Below are 14,615 nucleotides of genomic sequence, written 5' to 3' on the forward strand. Positions count from 1 at the left end.
ATGTAAAACAGTGGCTGCATCCTTGGATAATGGTGCAGAATGAGGCACCCAAGTCACTTTCAACGTCTTGTATTAAAACTATCATTCACAGATTCTTACCAGCCATGCAGGGCCAAATCTGGAATCACTTTTTCCCTTTGTAATGTAACTGATCAAAGCTGTGAGAAGGACTGCTTTAACACAAAGATTGTCCTACCCCAAAAAGTAATTACCAAATCACCACTATTTCATAAATTACTTCCAAAACATCACCATTTCCTGATTGTAGCAGATAATGAAAGTTGCCAAAAAATCCCAAAAAACAAAAACCTACCAAAAAAAAAAAAAAAAGCTATCAAGCTACCTATCTAGCTTACAAATTAGAAAGGCGGCAAACATAACTTCAGGAGTACTTTAAAGTCAGGGAAAAAATTAAAAAGACCAGGTAATAGTTGCTACTATCAAGAGACTAAGACTAGCTTGACCAGAAAAGTTTTTTTCACTTTGAACACGGTTTGATTAATTTGGTGCTAAGAAAATGTCAGCTCCATGGGGAATTGGGGAATGTGTGCAGTTTTCTGGGGAAAAAAAAAAAAATCAATGCAATTCCTTGCAGCTGAGCCCAGCTGAAGGCCATTGTCCTGACGCAGGTTTCAGGAGTCCCTGCCTGCCTCAACCCATGAGCGCCTTCACTGGGCCAGATGTTTCCAATTTTATGCTTAGTTTAAATGCCCCTGATGGGGCTGCTTCCTGCTGCCACGGGACCACAGAATGACTCTGACACAAGACTGCTAAAACGCCATATCAAGACGTACTTTTTGGAAGCAACACATGCTGTCTGGTCAGATTTCTACTTGGATCATGGGCTTCTGATTGTTTCACCCTTTTGCTAGATTCAAACTTTTCAGTTCATCTGCCCTATGTCCCACACCTGCTGCTTGTTTAAGTCTTTGACACTTTCCTTTCCATCCTAGAACCAGGTTTTGAATTTGTGCCAATTATCTGGCTTTGACCTCTCTGAGCCTCCACTCTAAATTGCCTGAGTTCCAGATCCTCTGATCCAGCATAACCAAAAACTCCTAACTATTCATCCAGATCAACTGGATGATTAGGGGTTCCTAATCCCATCCACTGACTGAACTTTCCTCATCTGTTATATTAACATATTTTCATAAGGCTTTATAAGGATGACATGAGTTAAAGGATAATCTTTTTAAATGTTCAAATGATAATTCGTATGTGAATATAAAATGAATGTATTTCAAAGGTTTTATACAAGTCATTAAAATAATGAAAGAACCAATATGATGTTAGAATCAGGTCAAAGAGCAGATACATACATAAGAACAATTTTGTCTTATATATACTAATAATTCATATAATATAATTCAAAAAATAGATACTAAACTGGCCTTTTCCATAAGGAAGATTTGTTAATGTCGACTAAGTCTCCATAAGACAAAACTTATTTGTCTTACCATCAGTTTTCTGCAACCTTGTTAAAGATAACAAAAGACACACACACCTCTAGAAAATTAGATAACTTGCAAGAAAGAATACAGAAGGCTTCAGGTAACATTTCATTGATAAGACACATAGTAATCTTTTTTTTGTCCATTGCAAAATCTCTGACAAGTTTGCCTGGTGTACACATACATAGATTTGTGCAAAAGACCTTTGTGAATTAAAACATTTACCAAAAGTAATTTGTCAGAGACACATTATACTTTGCTAATGATAAAAGATTTGGTCATGTACTCTGTCACCACAATAAAAAACCATGGTTATAGCACTAAATGAGACAGTGCATACGGCCTACAAGGGCTTAACAAATGGCAGCTATTGAAATGCAAGCATGTATATGAACATCCACATGTATAAACATACACTGGGCTGTTCAAAAGGTAAACACAATTTTGCCCAGCCTTTTCTTAAATTAGAGAGGTACTATGGAACTCCTGGGTCCTCACAGGAGTGAAATATCCAATTCCTCTGGTCTCCCCTCTCTTTTCCCCACTTCTACCATCCTGCTTATCTCTAGGTCTACCAACTGCCTGCCCTAGGCATGATGGTATAACCACAGGGCTATAAACTTTTGATGACAAAAATATCCTAGGCTAACTAAAACTGATGCTTTCGAACTGTGGTGCTAGAGAAGACTCTTAAGAGTTTCTTGAACTGCAAGGAAATCAAACCAGTCAATCCCAGAGGAAATTAGTCCTGAATATTCATTGGAAGGGCTGATCCTGAAGCTGAAGTTCTAATACTTTGGGCACCTGATGCGAAGAGCCAACTCATTGGAAAAGACCCTGATGCTGCCAAAGATTGAGGGCAAGAGGAAAAGAGTGCGACAGAGGATGAGATGGTTGGATGGCATCATCGACTCAATGGACATGAGTCTGAGCATACTCTGGAAGATAGTGAATGATGGGGAAGCCAGGCGTGCTGCAGTTCATGGGGCCACAAAGTGCTGGACACAACTTAGTGACTGAGCAACAACAACAAACTAAAATCCTGTTGCCAAGGAAAGATCTTAGGAATCTTAAGTACTCCAGGTAATTTTAATGATCACTTGGAGAAAAACTAGAAGGGGCAGGATCTTGGAGCCTGGCAAAGAAAGTAGTCCATTGAAGAAAACCAACAATAAAAGTTCCTGGCTGAGTAAATTCCTATGTTTAACCAAAGCAAACAAACAGCACTGAGACTGATGTCAAGCATAACTCTGTTCATCCCAAACCCTAAGAGGCATACTCCCAAGGTTAAAGGGGAGAATCACCCTAAAATACAAAGGATCCGTGGTTCTATATTTCACATAAAGAACTTAACCCATAAAGTGAGGTGCTCTGCAATCCAACTGGACTCTACATGCTGAATCAATAATAAAGCAAACATTGTCCTTTGTCAGTTTTTATTCATTGAAATCATCATGATGTTCAACATCAAAACGTATGATTTAAACATTTTATTTTTCTTTTAATAATTTCATTTGACGTTGATTTCTTTGTAGAAATCTCACCCCAAAGAACAAATCTTTGCTGGGAAACTGTAGGAGGAATTGATTAAGTCTAAAAAGTAAGCAGAAGCTTCCCATTTTGAGCAAAAAATCTCAGAAGATTTATTATAAATATAAACATCTATCTTGAAAAGAGATAGGATTTTATCGTCTTCAGTCCTAGAAACCATGTAAAAATTTCAAATTAGATTCCCAGTATTAATAACCACAGTTGTCCTTCAGCAAGTCAGAAAAATCCATGCAAACCTTATTTATTGATAGAACTCCAAGGACACTAGGGAAGGCCACGACGCATTGTTTCAATAATAGACAAAAGCTAGAAAGGTTTAAGAATCAGCTGTTTAGTTACTATGTCATGACTGACTCTTGCAATACCATGGACTGTAGCCCACCAGGGTCCTCTGTCCATGGGATTTCCCAGATAATAGTACCAGATAGTAGAATAGGTTGCCAATTCCTTCTCCAGGGCATCTTCCCAACCTAGGGATCGAACCCGCATCTCCTGTATTGGCAGGTGAATTGTTTGCCATTGAGCCACAGGGAAGCCCATTGAAGAAATTAGCACCTTTTTAAAGAGAGAGAGCATGATGTTGAAAGAACTCAGTATTAGGCATCTTTGGAAAGAGATGTTGAATGCTTCCTGAAAGCCTACTGTGTGCACCGAACTGCACAGGTTGTCAACATTTGAGACATGGGTTCTGCCCTTGGAACTTTCAATCCTTTTTCAGGGTTTCCATGAGGAGCAAAGGCTATAATGCCTCTTGTAAATGCCTGAGCCCGTCCAGAACGCTCACCATTGTCAGTTCCATTATTCTACACAGATGTGACATCTATAACACTGGACAAAAAGGAACTGGACCAGACTGCTTGGTGCTGGATCAAGGAAAACAAGGCCCTTAATTCAGCCACTTCAGAGGATGCAAGAAAAGGTTATCTGAATCTAAAAAAGCACAGATAACCTATGTGAGCTAGCCCAGGTTATATGGCATTTGTCAGAAACTCTGACTCCTCATGACAACATGAAACAAGTCAGCCATGAAAGAATTCCCCATCGCGATGGTTATTTTTTCACTTGTAAACATTCCTTAGTTAACAGAATCATTGCAGCAAAATCACATACATTCGTCTTTCTACATAGAGTAACAGGAAAATGAGAAGGGCTTTGCAAACTCTTAAGTTTCCTCACTATACAATATATGCATTTAATCGACTGTTCTCAGAGGACTGTAAGGCAGGCTTTCTCAGAATGATTTCATCAATGTTACTGGAACAGTGAAATCAGCAGTAACTTTAAAGACGATATCCATCTCAGTGGAGGAACTCTAATATGGAACACTATTCCTGACACCCTGATTCTATATGTTTGAGTCCCTTTTACTGTGCATTCCATCACACAGACATTATTTGAATTTTGCTGTGACTCATAAAAATGTCAGTAGTGATTATTCCAGACCATTGTGATAAACAGTTCTTTCATATAATATGCTTGCCCATAAAGAATTTGAAACAAAAAAGGCATTGTTTTAATAATACATCAGAATCTTGCTGAAGAGGTTGTTAGGAGAGAGCTAACCAGCTTTTCCCCAATGAAAATTTAACATGCTCTTCAACAAATTTCCAAAGAAATGATGTCAATGCAGTGCCAACAGAATGAGAGACCTACAATGCAGTATTTAGAAAAAGACTCATATGAAGAAATAAAGAATGAAAATTCGTAGGGTGTCATCTGTTGTTTTTGTCCTTTTTTTAATATGCTCTTGGGGGAAAAAAATGTAAACTGGACAATTAGTGAGTCTCCTTTTGACACCAAACTCGAAATCCCACCCAAGAGATAAGTGCTAAAAATTTTGGTATCTCTTCATAAATTCTTTCCTGAATATACGTATGTGTCATTGTCCATCTCCTATATATATACACACTATGCATATACTCTGTATATACACACGATATGCATATACTATATATCCATATCTTGTGGGGTTTTCCCACTTAAATATAGATATTAAAGACTTTCACATAAAGTGCTAGATAGTAAATTATATTTTTAAAAAGACGCAGGAAACAAATGTATTATATTTAACTTCTCAATCAGTGGTCTCAGCTCTGACTGAAAGGTAGAGTCATCAGAGGACTGTTTAAAAAATACTAATGTTAAGAACCTCTCCCAGATCATGAATCTGTATTTTTAAAAGCCCTCTAGGAGAAGTCTAACATTTATCCAGTGCTTGAGTGCCAAGATGATGGCACTGAATTTCTTCAACATGCTTCACAAGATCAGTGCACACTATGCCACCATATGCAGGGAGATGGCTTTTGTTTTTACCAATCCATATTCATTTCAGACAAGAACACAAAAGAGAAGTTCAGAAACACCCACACCCAAATGAGTTCTTAATAAATACCACTTCATAAACCAAAAAGTAAAAATAGCATATAAACTTCCCTAAAAATAAGAAACTTGGGAATATCAGATTTTTTTCAGGGGATGTTATTAAGAGAAAAGACTCTCCTCACTTGAATTCAAAGTCCTCCTTCATCCAAGCAGAATGTCCTCTGGAGTTCATTTCAAAGAGCACTTATTGAGCTGCCGGGCGTGCTACACACTAAGGACCCAGAGAAAAGAGACTGCAGAAGATCACTGCAGATCAGTTCCCCATGCAGTGGATGTCAGAGTGTCATTTCTGCCAGCTAAACTCCCTCTTCAAATGCAATATAAATGGATACTCAATGTCTCAGCTTTGCAAGGAGCTGCCCTAATTCAGGTGGCAAAGAAGATCAGATTCAGATTTCTACAGAATTGATGCTTCTGAACGCTGGTGTTGGAGAAGACTCTTGAGAGTCCCTTGGACTGCAAGGAAATCCAACCAGTCAATCCTAAAGGAAATCAGTCCTGAATATTCATTGAAAGGACTGATGCTGAAGCTGAAACTCCAATAGTTTGACCACCTGATGCAAAGAACTGACTCACTGGAAAAGACCCTGATGCTGAGAAAGATTGAAGGCAGAAGGAGAAGGGGACGACAGAGGATGAGATGGTTGGATGGCATCACTGACTCGATGGACATGAGTTTGAGCAAGCTCCAGGAGTTGGTGATGGACAGGGAAGCCTGTGCTGCAGTCCATGGGGTCGCAGAGTCAGACATGACTGAGTGACTGAACTGAACCCTATAAACAGCAGCTAGTTACCCCCAGATACCATGAAGAACCCTTACATATACCAAAGAACACACTATAAGAGAGTCTAGCCTAGTAAGTCAATGGCCATCACACCAAACTCCAGACTAAACTACAGTCTAGAGCAGTACTTTCCAAAAGGGGTTATGTGCAAAATGATCCACAGGGATACAATACAAAAATGCTGAAACTATATTTATTGGCATAGACTCCCAAAGAGCCTATTTTGTGAATTTTATAATGTAAATATTCATTGGTAGAATAATTTATACAATCTATAATTTCACAAATTATGCTGAAATGTATGAGACTACCATTTCTGTAAATAGAAACTGAGAGAACATCAGCATTTCATATGGTTCACTCTAATATGTATAGTTAGAAATTATGTGCAATTTCCTATGGTTCAATTTATATATTAGGGCTGCTCAGTCTCAGCATTATTGACATTTGAGGTGACATAGTTCTTTGTTTGGGGGTTGGGGGGGAGTGCCCTATGCATCCAGTATGTTTAGAAGCATCCCTGGCCTCTACCCACTAGATATCAGTAATACATTCTCCTCCCCAGTTGTAATAAAGAAAATGTCTTCAGATGCTGTCAATTGTTCCCCAGGCATGCAAAAACATCCCCTTTGAGAACCACTATCATACCCTGAGTGAATGGACTGCTTTTTTACTAATGGACTGAATGATCAAAATAGTGGGGACACCCTGGCCTAAATAACAGGGATGGTTGCCATTAACATTTATAATCATGCCAAGATGCTAATCCAACGTGGACATTTTCATGAGTTTCATATTTGAACCATCTGTGAAAGATAAGACAGGTCCACCATCACCACAAATGACTGCGATCTACCAGCTCACCATGGATGCTCACGAGAGCACCATGCTATCACAGCAAGCAAAGACCTATTCGCAGGGGAACGCAGAAGCTGCTGCTCTTCCGAGCGAAACTAGTGGTAGACAACAAGGGTGAGAGAAAACTTGTCTGTGGAACAGTAAAAACAACCATCGCAGGCCAGCCCAGTGTGCAGTGCATTCTCCAGCAAAGGCTTCCAAAGGCTCTGAACTCTGGATCACAGAACGTTCTTAAATGTTTATGGTTAATAAACAGCAGGAGAGTGCCATCAGGAGCCAAAGCACTGTCTTCCCAGATGCAGACGGTGGAAGAGTCACAAATGGATACTCCATGCATCACCCCCACAAATTGATGGAGGCTTCATCAACACCACTTATTTTTGAAAATAAAAATGGGTGATATATGTTCTACTTAGGCATACACACCAGGGTATGTACCTATAAACATACAGTGCAGAGTTCATATTCCTCCTTCTAAAGCAAAAAATGGCAAAGTCCTAACCCATATTTATTGACTCAGGTTGTCTGATGGCACATTCATTATTAAAGAAACAAATTAAGCCATAAAAATATTAGTTGATCAGCTTTTAATCATGATTGCCTTGGTTCTCGTGAAGCACTGGCCTATAATGTAGATGTGACGATATAGCTGTGAGACATCATCACCAATCTGTACACAATACACCAGCTCTGTTACATTTTAAACAATTTACAAATATATAAAGATACATGACAGACATTTTTGAAGTCTTTACTTAAAAGCCTCAGAATTCACTTTCTGTGTCAGGCGTTAATATTTTGAGATATGAGTGGGAGGAAGTGTGGGTAGGAGGGAATGCTCAAAAGGAACTGAATAAAAGCTGGCATTAAATAGGAGCTGGGATTCCCCCACTCCCACCTCGTGCCTCTGAAGGGGAAGAAAAGAAAAGTTGAGTCACAAGGAAGCCTGCCCCTGGCCTGACCCTTTTGTGCAGGTCAACCTTTGCCAGAGCCCCACCATCCAGGCCCTATCCCTAAGACGGATGCCCAGTGGCTTCCCAACAGCGGCTTCTGTTGGGAGAACTTTAGAAGACGATGACTTAAAAGGAGATGTCAGCATCTTCTTATTCAAGTCAGGTCATAAAAGAAAGCTCATAAAAAGCCATAAAGTATTCTTTTGTTCTCCTGGAAAAAAAAAAAAGTTAGCTTTCAGAGTTCCATTTCTTTAAGCAGGATTATGACTGTTCTATGTGAGTGAATAATAAAGAAACTAAACTTTAATTATAATTCACTTGAACTAGAACTTACTGTGAGGCAAGTACTGTTTTAAATATTTTTATGCATGTAAATTATGTTAATCCTCAATTTCATTAATCCTCACCAAAAAAAAAAAAGACAGAAAGTCATTATTTTTATCCCCATTTTATATACAAGAACACTAAGGCACAGGTCTGACTAGAGTAAAGGAATGAAGCATACAGGGCTCAAGTGCATGACTCTGAGAGGAACTCCTCCTTGAATTTTGTGCCTTACGTGCCTCATTGACATCAGCCTAGAATGAGCCCTTCTAAGGAAGAAGCAGGGTCCATGCAGATTGGGACAGCTGGATCTGGGCTTTGAACCCCCACGTTTTCACACACATCCTTAAACTGAAGATATTCATGAGGGAAAAACACAGGGTGCTGGAATTAGTAAGAAGTGAAATAATACCTTTATTAAGTTAACACCTTAGTGCCCTATTTACTATCTATAAACCTTAATTTCTCTGAGCCAGATGCTACTTCTGTGAAAAAACATGATGACACCCACCAAAATGTTGCCTCCTAATGATTGAGTTTAAGACCATGTTAGTCAAAGTCTTGGCCGCCAAGGTGTTCACAATAGCTATTACTCTCCACCCTTCCTTACCCATTAGAACTCTTTGTCTAATATTTCAATGGGAATTTTAAAAAGATATTTTACACAGATCAAAACTAAACTTTTGTTCTTCTTTACTCAGAATCAATGAGAATATAATTATGGAACAATGCCAGAAGGTGATCTCTTGAGGAGCTAATGGAGAATATAAGGCAATTTGCTCAAACATGAGGTTTTTGGACTTTGGGTGTCTGCTCTTTGGTTTATTTGTGGATACCAGAACTGGAAATTCAATTACACCCATCAGGAGGAGACTGTTTAAACAGATTATGGAACAATCAGGTGATGAGTACTACGCAGCTGCACACAAAGAACCGGGAGTCCTCCATGTATTAAAATGGAAAGATTCCACAGTATATTAATTTGGTTAAAGTACAGAGCAGTGAGGGTTAGCATTTTAATTAAAAAGAAGGCTTAGTGGGGCCTGCCTGGCAGTCAATGGTTAAGACCCCGGGCTTCCAGTGCAGAGAGCGAGGGTTTGATCCCTGGTCAAGAAACTAAGACTCTACATGCTGTGTAGTGCAGCCAAAAACAATAAATAATAAAATTTTAAAAAAGAAGGTTCTGTATATGAACACTGATATATGTATGCCTGCGTAAACATAAATATCTCAGGAAGATACACAGTTTACTAAGAAAAATCACTGGCTGTCTGCCAGAAGAGGTGATCTCACGTAAATAAGTCTGCCATCTGTTTAGGAGCTCAAAAGCCATCACCACAGCATTTGAGATCAGTGCTGAGGGCAAGAACCAGCATCACCCAGAGCCTGTTAGAAAAGCAGATTCTTGGTCCCATCCCAGACCTGATGGAGAGGACTTCCTGGGAGCTGGGCTAGGGACCTGCCTACAGAAATGCTCCACGTGATGTTAATGACCCCTCAAAGCACAGGTCTAGAATCACTGACTCACAAACAATTCACTGATTGGCTGTGGACCCACCTGGACAGGTTATTTAAAACAGGTTCCTGGGCCCTATTGTTACAGACTCAATAACAATATCCAAGATGAAACACAGGAATGTGCATTGGTTAAAAGCCTGGCTCTGACACACAACCAGAGCCTAAGAATCACTTCCTAAAACCAAAGTCTTCTGTGATAAGCCAAATGTTTCACTGCAATGAATTGCATATGGCAGTGGAAAGAAACTCAGTCCTATACCTGCTTCTTGCCATTCGTTAAGCTTCTTCTCAGTTGAGCACGTGTGGTAATAATTAATGTTGTACAATGGATCTTAGACTTCAGCATCCATCAGAATGACTTGGAGGGCTTGTTAAAACACAGATTGCATTATCCCAGCTGCAGTTTCCCATTCCGTAGGATAGGGAAGATGGACTGAGAATCTACATGGCTAACAAGGTCCAAGTGATATTATGGCTGTTGCTGCTGTTGTTGTTAGTACAAACACTTTGAAAACACCTTCTCTGGTCCACTGGTTCTCAGCCTGGATGCTACATGCCCTTTCCAAACATGCTGCCAAATATGGTTACCACATATAATAATTTTTGCTAATTGAAGATGCAAAATTTTATGGGTATAGGTGTGAGTCAGAACTTTAAGCTGAGCAGATTACATTGTGCAATTTGAAAAAGGTACACCTGATAAAGGTAATTAATAAGAGGTGTGGCTAAATATTTAACAAGTACCCTCAGGAGTGTGTAACAAAGCTGAATGAAGGCTACAAACAGTTTTTCTCAACCAGCAGAAAGTTCATACAGTAAAAAGTGCAATAGACATGACCTTGGGCAAACTTCGGGAGATGGTGAGGGACAGGGAGGCCTGGCGTGCTGCAGTCCAGGGAGTCAGAAACAGTTGGACAAAACTGGGCAACTGAACAACAAAAAGTGTAATATGTAGAAATCCAATTTAATATCTTAAAATGTTTCTCCAACATTTTTGCATATAGAATTGATCTCTGAAGGCTAAAGGATAGTAAGTACTGTTCTGATGAGGACATCTCCTACCTGTCCTGTCTGATGACCTTGCTGCCCGATCTGGACTGGGCTATGAGACCAAAAGGAGGCAGCATCAGGCCTAGGTCACACAGGGGCTCCCTGGCTATGTAAATGAAGGAGGGACTAAGATTGATTAAATTTTCTGAGACCCTGCTTATTTAACTTATATGCTGAGTACATCATGCGAAATGCTGGGCTGGATGAAGCACAAGCTGGAATCAAGATTGCTGGGAGAAATATCAATAACCTCAGATATGCAGATTACATCACCATTATGGCAGAAAGTGAAGAAGAACTAAAGAGGCTCTTGATGAAATGAAAGAGGAGAGTGAAAAAGTTGGCTTAAAACTCAACATTCAGAAAACTAAGATCATGGCTCAGGTGCCATCACTTCATGGCAAATATACGGGTAAACAATGGAAACAGTGAAAGACTTTGTATTTTGGGGCTCCAAAATCACTGCAGATGTTGACTGCAGCCATGAAATTAAAAGACGCTTACTCCTTGGAAAAAAAGTTATGACCAACCAAGACAGCATATTAAAAAGCAGACATTACTTTGCCAACAAACATCTGTCCAGTCAAAGCTATGGTTTTTCCAGTAGTCATGTACAGATGTGAGAGTTGGACCATAAAGAAGGCTGAGCACTGAAGAATTGATGCTTTCAAGCTGTGGTGTTGGAGAAGACTCTTGAGAGTCCCTTGGACTGCAAGCAGATCCAACTAGCCCATCCTAAAGGAAATCAGTCCTGAATATTCATTGGAAGGACTGATGCTGAAGCTGAAAGTCCAATATTTTGGCCACCTGATGTGAAGAACTGACTCCTTGGAAAAGACACTGATGCTGGGAAAGATTGAAGGCAGGAGAAGAAAGAGACAACAGAGGATGAGATGGTTGGATGGCATCACCAACTTGATGGACATGAATTTGAGTGAGCTCTGGGAGTTGGGGATGGAGATGGAAGCCCGGCGTGCTGCAGTCCATGGGGTTGCAAAGAGTCAGACAGAACTGAGCAACTGAACTGAAACTAGATCTGTGTGATGCAGGAAGAGCCCACCATTTTCCAGCTGAAGAAGCGATGAACCACCACAGAAAAGATGCTCAGCAGCTCCCAGCGGTCAATGAGAGCCAGTTTCTCCTCCAGGCAGGGTGCTCCTCTGCAGCCGAGCCCAGGCGCTTGCCTTGTCTAATCCACTAAAGCACTCCCACACATATCAGTAAGTGCTTCTCAGAAACAAAAGATAAAGCGAGGGGATAGTATGACCTCGTAGTACCCCGGGAGGTGGGGTTAAGAAGAAGATATTTCTGTGGGTTTTGGAGGATGCATCAGTGACATTGCAAAAAGCAGCTGAGTGTGAGAGGTGAGGGAGGAACAAAGTACAGAGGAAAACCGAATTCATTCCTGACCTGGTTATTTGTAATGCATGTCATTTTTGTCATGAGCTGGCCTGAATTATATTTAGGAAATGGTTGTTTTATACTCCAAAGGTCATTTTTTTTTGTCCTACCACACAGCTTATGAGCTCTTAGTTTCCCAACCTGGGACTGAACCCAGGCCCCAGCAGTGGAAGTGCTGAGTCCTAACCACTGGACCACCTGGGAATTCTCCCCAAAGGTAAATTTGTAATGTAAAAAGATTACTTCAGGGGGAAGAAAACTGGGGAGAAGGACATGGATTGTTCTCAAGTCTCTTTATGCCATGTGACTTTATCTAGTTGCCAGAAAGACAAGACTTGAAAACCATTCTCTCGTTTATTCAAATATCAAGAATTCTTCTTATCACACTTCATATATGAAAATAATCAATGAGAAATTAAGAGTTTTTTTGTTTTTATTGTTTTATTTCAAGCCTTATTCCAGTGGGTTTCTTTTTCTAATTTTTATTTTTCTGTCATGACACACTTGAGGTTTTATGCCACACTTATCACTATGGACGTGATTCTCAAGAGGGCCATATTAGAGTCTCCAGTTGGTAGTAACAGTCACTGCTCTAATATTCCAAAACAGTAGCAACAATTACAAGAGCATGCTGATTTATACAACCAGAAGAACCAGGGACATAGCGCTCCCCAAGTTCAAGGATCCCTCCTGCATATAATTTTCTCCACATGTGGAAGCAACAAGGAATACAGGGCAATTTCAGCGCCATGGAGGTTAAATCCTGAGTGGATGGCTCACCAAGTCATTTGCTTCTGCATACCTACCTTCTAGAATTCCAAACACATCGATGTCTTAGGAAAATTACAGATTACTCAAGCTAACTTGGGAAATGCTAGAACTCTGCTGTTCAATTTGCAAAGGTCAAGAGCCAACTCTACAATGAAAGATATACTGATGTTCTAAACTGCAATACCAATACCAAGAAGCCTTCAAGATGTATATTTGCTTACTACTTGAAATTGATTGAGCCCTATGTATAAAAATTAGGCACACTGAAGAAAAATATTAATAATAAAATATGTGTGCATGCTACATCACTTCAGTCATGTCTGATTCTGTAAGTCTGCCAGGCTCCTCTGTCCGTGGGATTCTCCAGGCAAGAATACTGGAGTGGTTTGCCATGCCCTCCTCCAGGGGACCTTCCTGGAGGTAGACCCAGGGATGGAACCCATGTCTCTTACATCTCCTGCAGGGACAAGAAGGTTCTTTACAACTAGCACTACCTGGAAAGGCCCATAATAAAATAAATAAATAAAAATAATAATATCTCATTACAGTAGATCAGGGCATTATATTTGCAACAACCTAAATTTCCTCCAGGGGATATACGGTACAAAGTTTCCATTTCTCAAAAGCTTGTCAGTTCTACCTGTGATTATTAAAAAATTCTAAATTAGAGCTATTAGTATATGTGAGAAAACTGTAATTAGTCTGGAATCATAGTCATTAGCCAGGTGTAACAGTTAAAATGACAACTTCCTATCTTCAAGTATGGGGAAAATACATGTCTGTTATTAACTACAATTGGTGAACTACTGGCTTATAACAAAAGTCCCAAGGCTGTAAGATGCAAAAATATTTCTCTAGCCTTTCAGCCAGGAACAAACTCAAGAAAAGAACATCAGCAGGATCAACCAGTGTCAAACAGGCTCCTTCACAGAGTATCAAAACCAAACCCAATTTCATCACAGCTGGGTGAATATCCACACAACTGCAGAGGCCAGCTGTGCTCACTGGCACTGGGGCTGCAAAGCTGCTACTACCTTGAGACACATTTTTCTTTTCTTCAAACCACTGAGCCTTACCACCGGAATGGAGGTTAATTATCTCATTGGAAAAGACCCTGGTGCTGGGAAATTTGAAGGGCAAGAGGAGAAGGCAGCGACAGAGGATGAAATGGTTGGATGGCATCATTGACTCAATGAACATGAGTTTGAGCAAACTCCAGAAGATAGTGAAGGATGAAGCCTGGAGTGCTACAGTCCATGGGGCCGCCAAGAGTCAGACATGACTTAGTGACTGAACAACAATAGGCTGATGACCTGAAATCACTGTATTTGTCATTTTTAAAACAAGGAAACCTTTTCCTCTGATGTTTGCAGTTTCATCATCACTCAGTGCCAGTGGGCTTTTAGATTCAGCCCAGATATTAAATTAATACAATACGTGAGCCAAGTCCTGACTGGAAAATTCCTTACTGTCCATTTCTCTAGTTTATTAGCAGTAGAAGAAAATAAGATCATCAGAAATTTCTGATTCAGTGATGTCTGGCCAAATCAGTCCTCTCTGGGCATAGGCTC

The 14,615-nt window shown here is 40.0% G+C and overlaps 1 protein-coding gene and 1 non-coding gene across 2 annotated transcripts in view; both read right to left on the reverse strand.

Moving 5' to 3' along the window:
* LOC139180332 (uncharacterized) overlaps positions 1–14,615 on the reverse strand; it is a 368,615-nt gene that overhangs the window by 142,481 nt on the left and 211,519 nt on the right. The gene's annotated exons all lie outside the window — the stretch shown is intronic.
* On the reverse strand, positions 12,407–12,477 carry TRNAG-UCC (transfer RNA glycine (anticodon UCC)). The gene has a single exon. It is a non-coding gene; the product is annotated as a tRNA-Gly (tRNA).

Source organism: Bos indicus, chromosome 28 (genome assembly GCF_029378745.1).
Source record: "Bos indicus isolate NIAB-ARS_2022 breed Sahiwal x Tharparkar chromosome 28, NIAB-ARS_B.indTharparkar_mat_pri_1.0, whole genome shotgun sequence".
In the NCBI taxonomy this organism is placed as follows: domain Eukaryota; kingdom Metazoa; phylum Chordata; class Mammalia; order Artiodactyla; family Bovidae; genus Bos; species Bos indicus.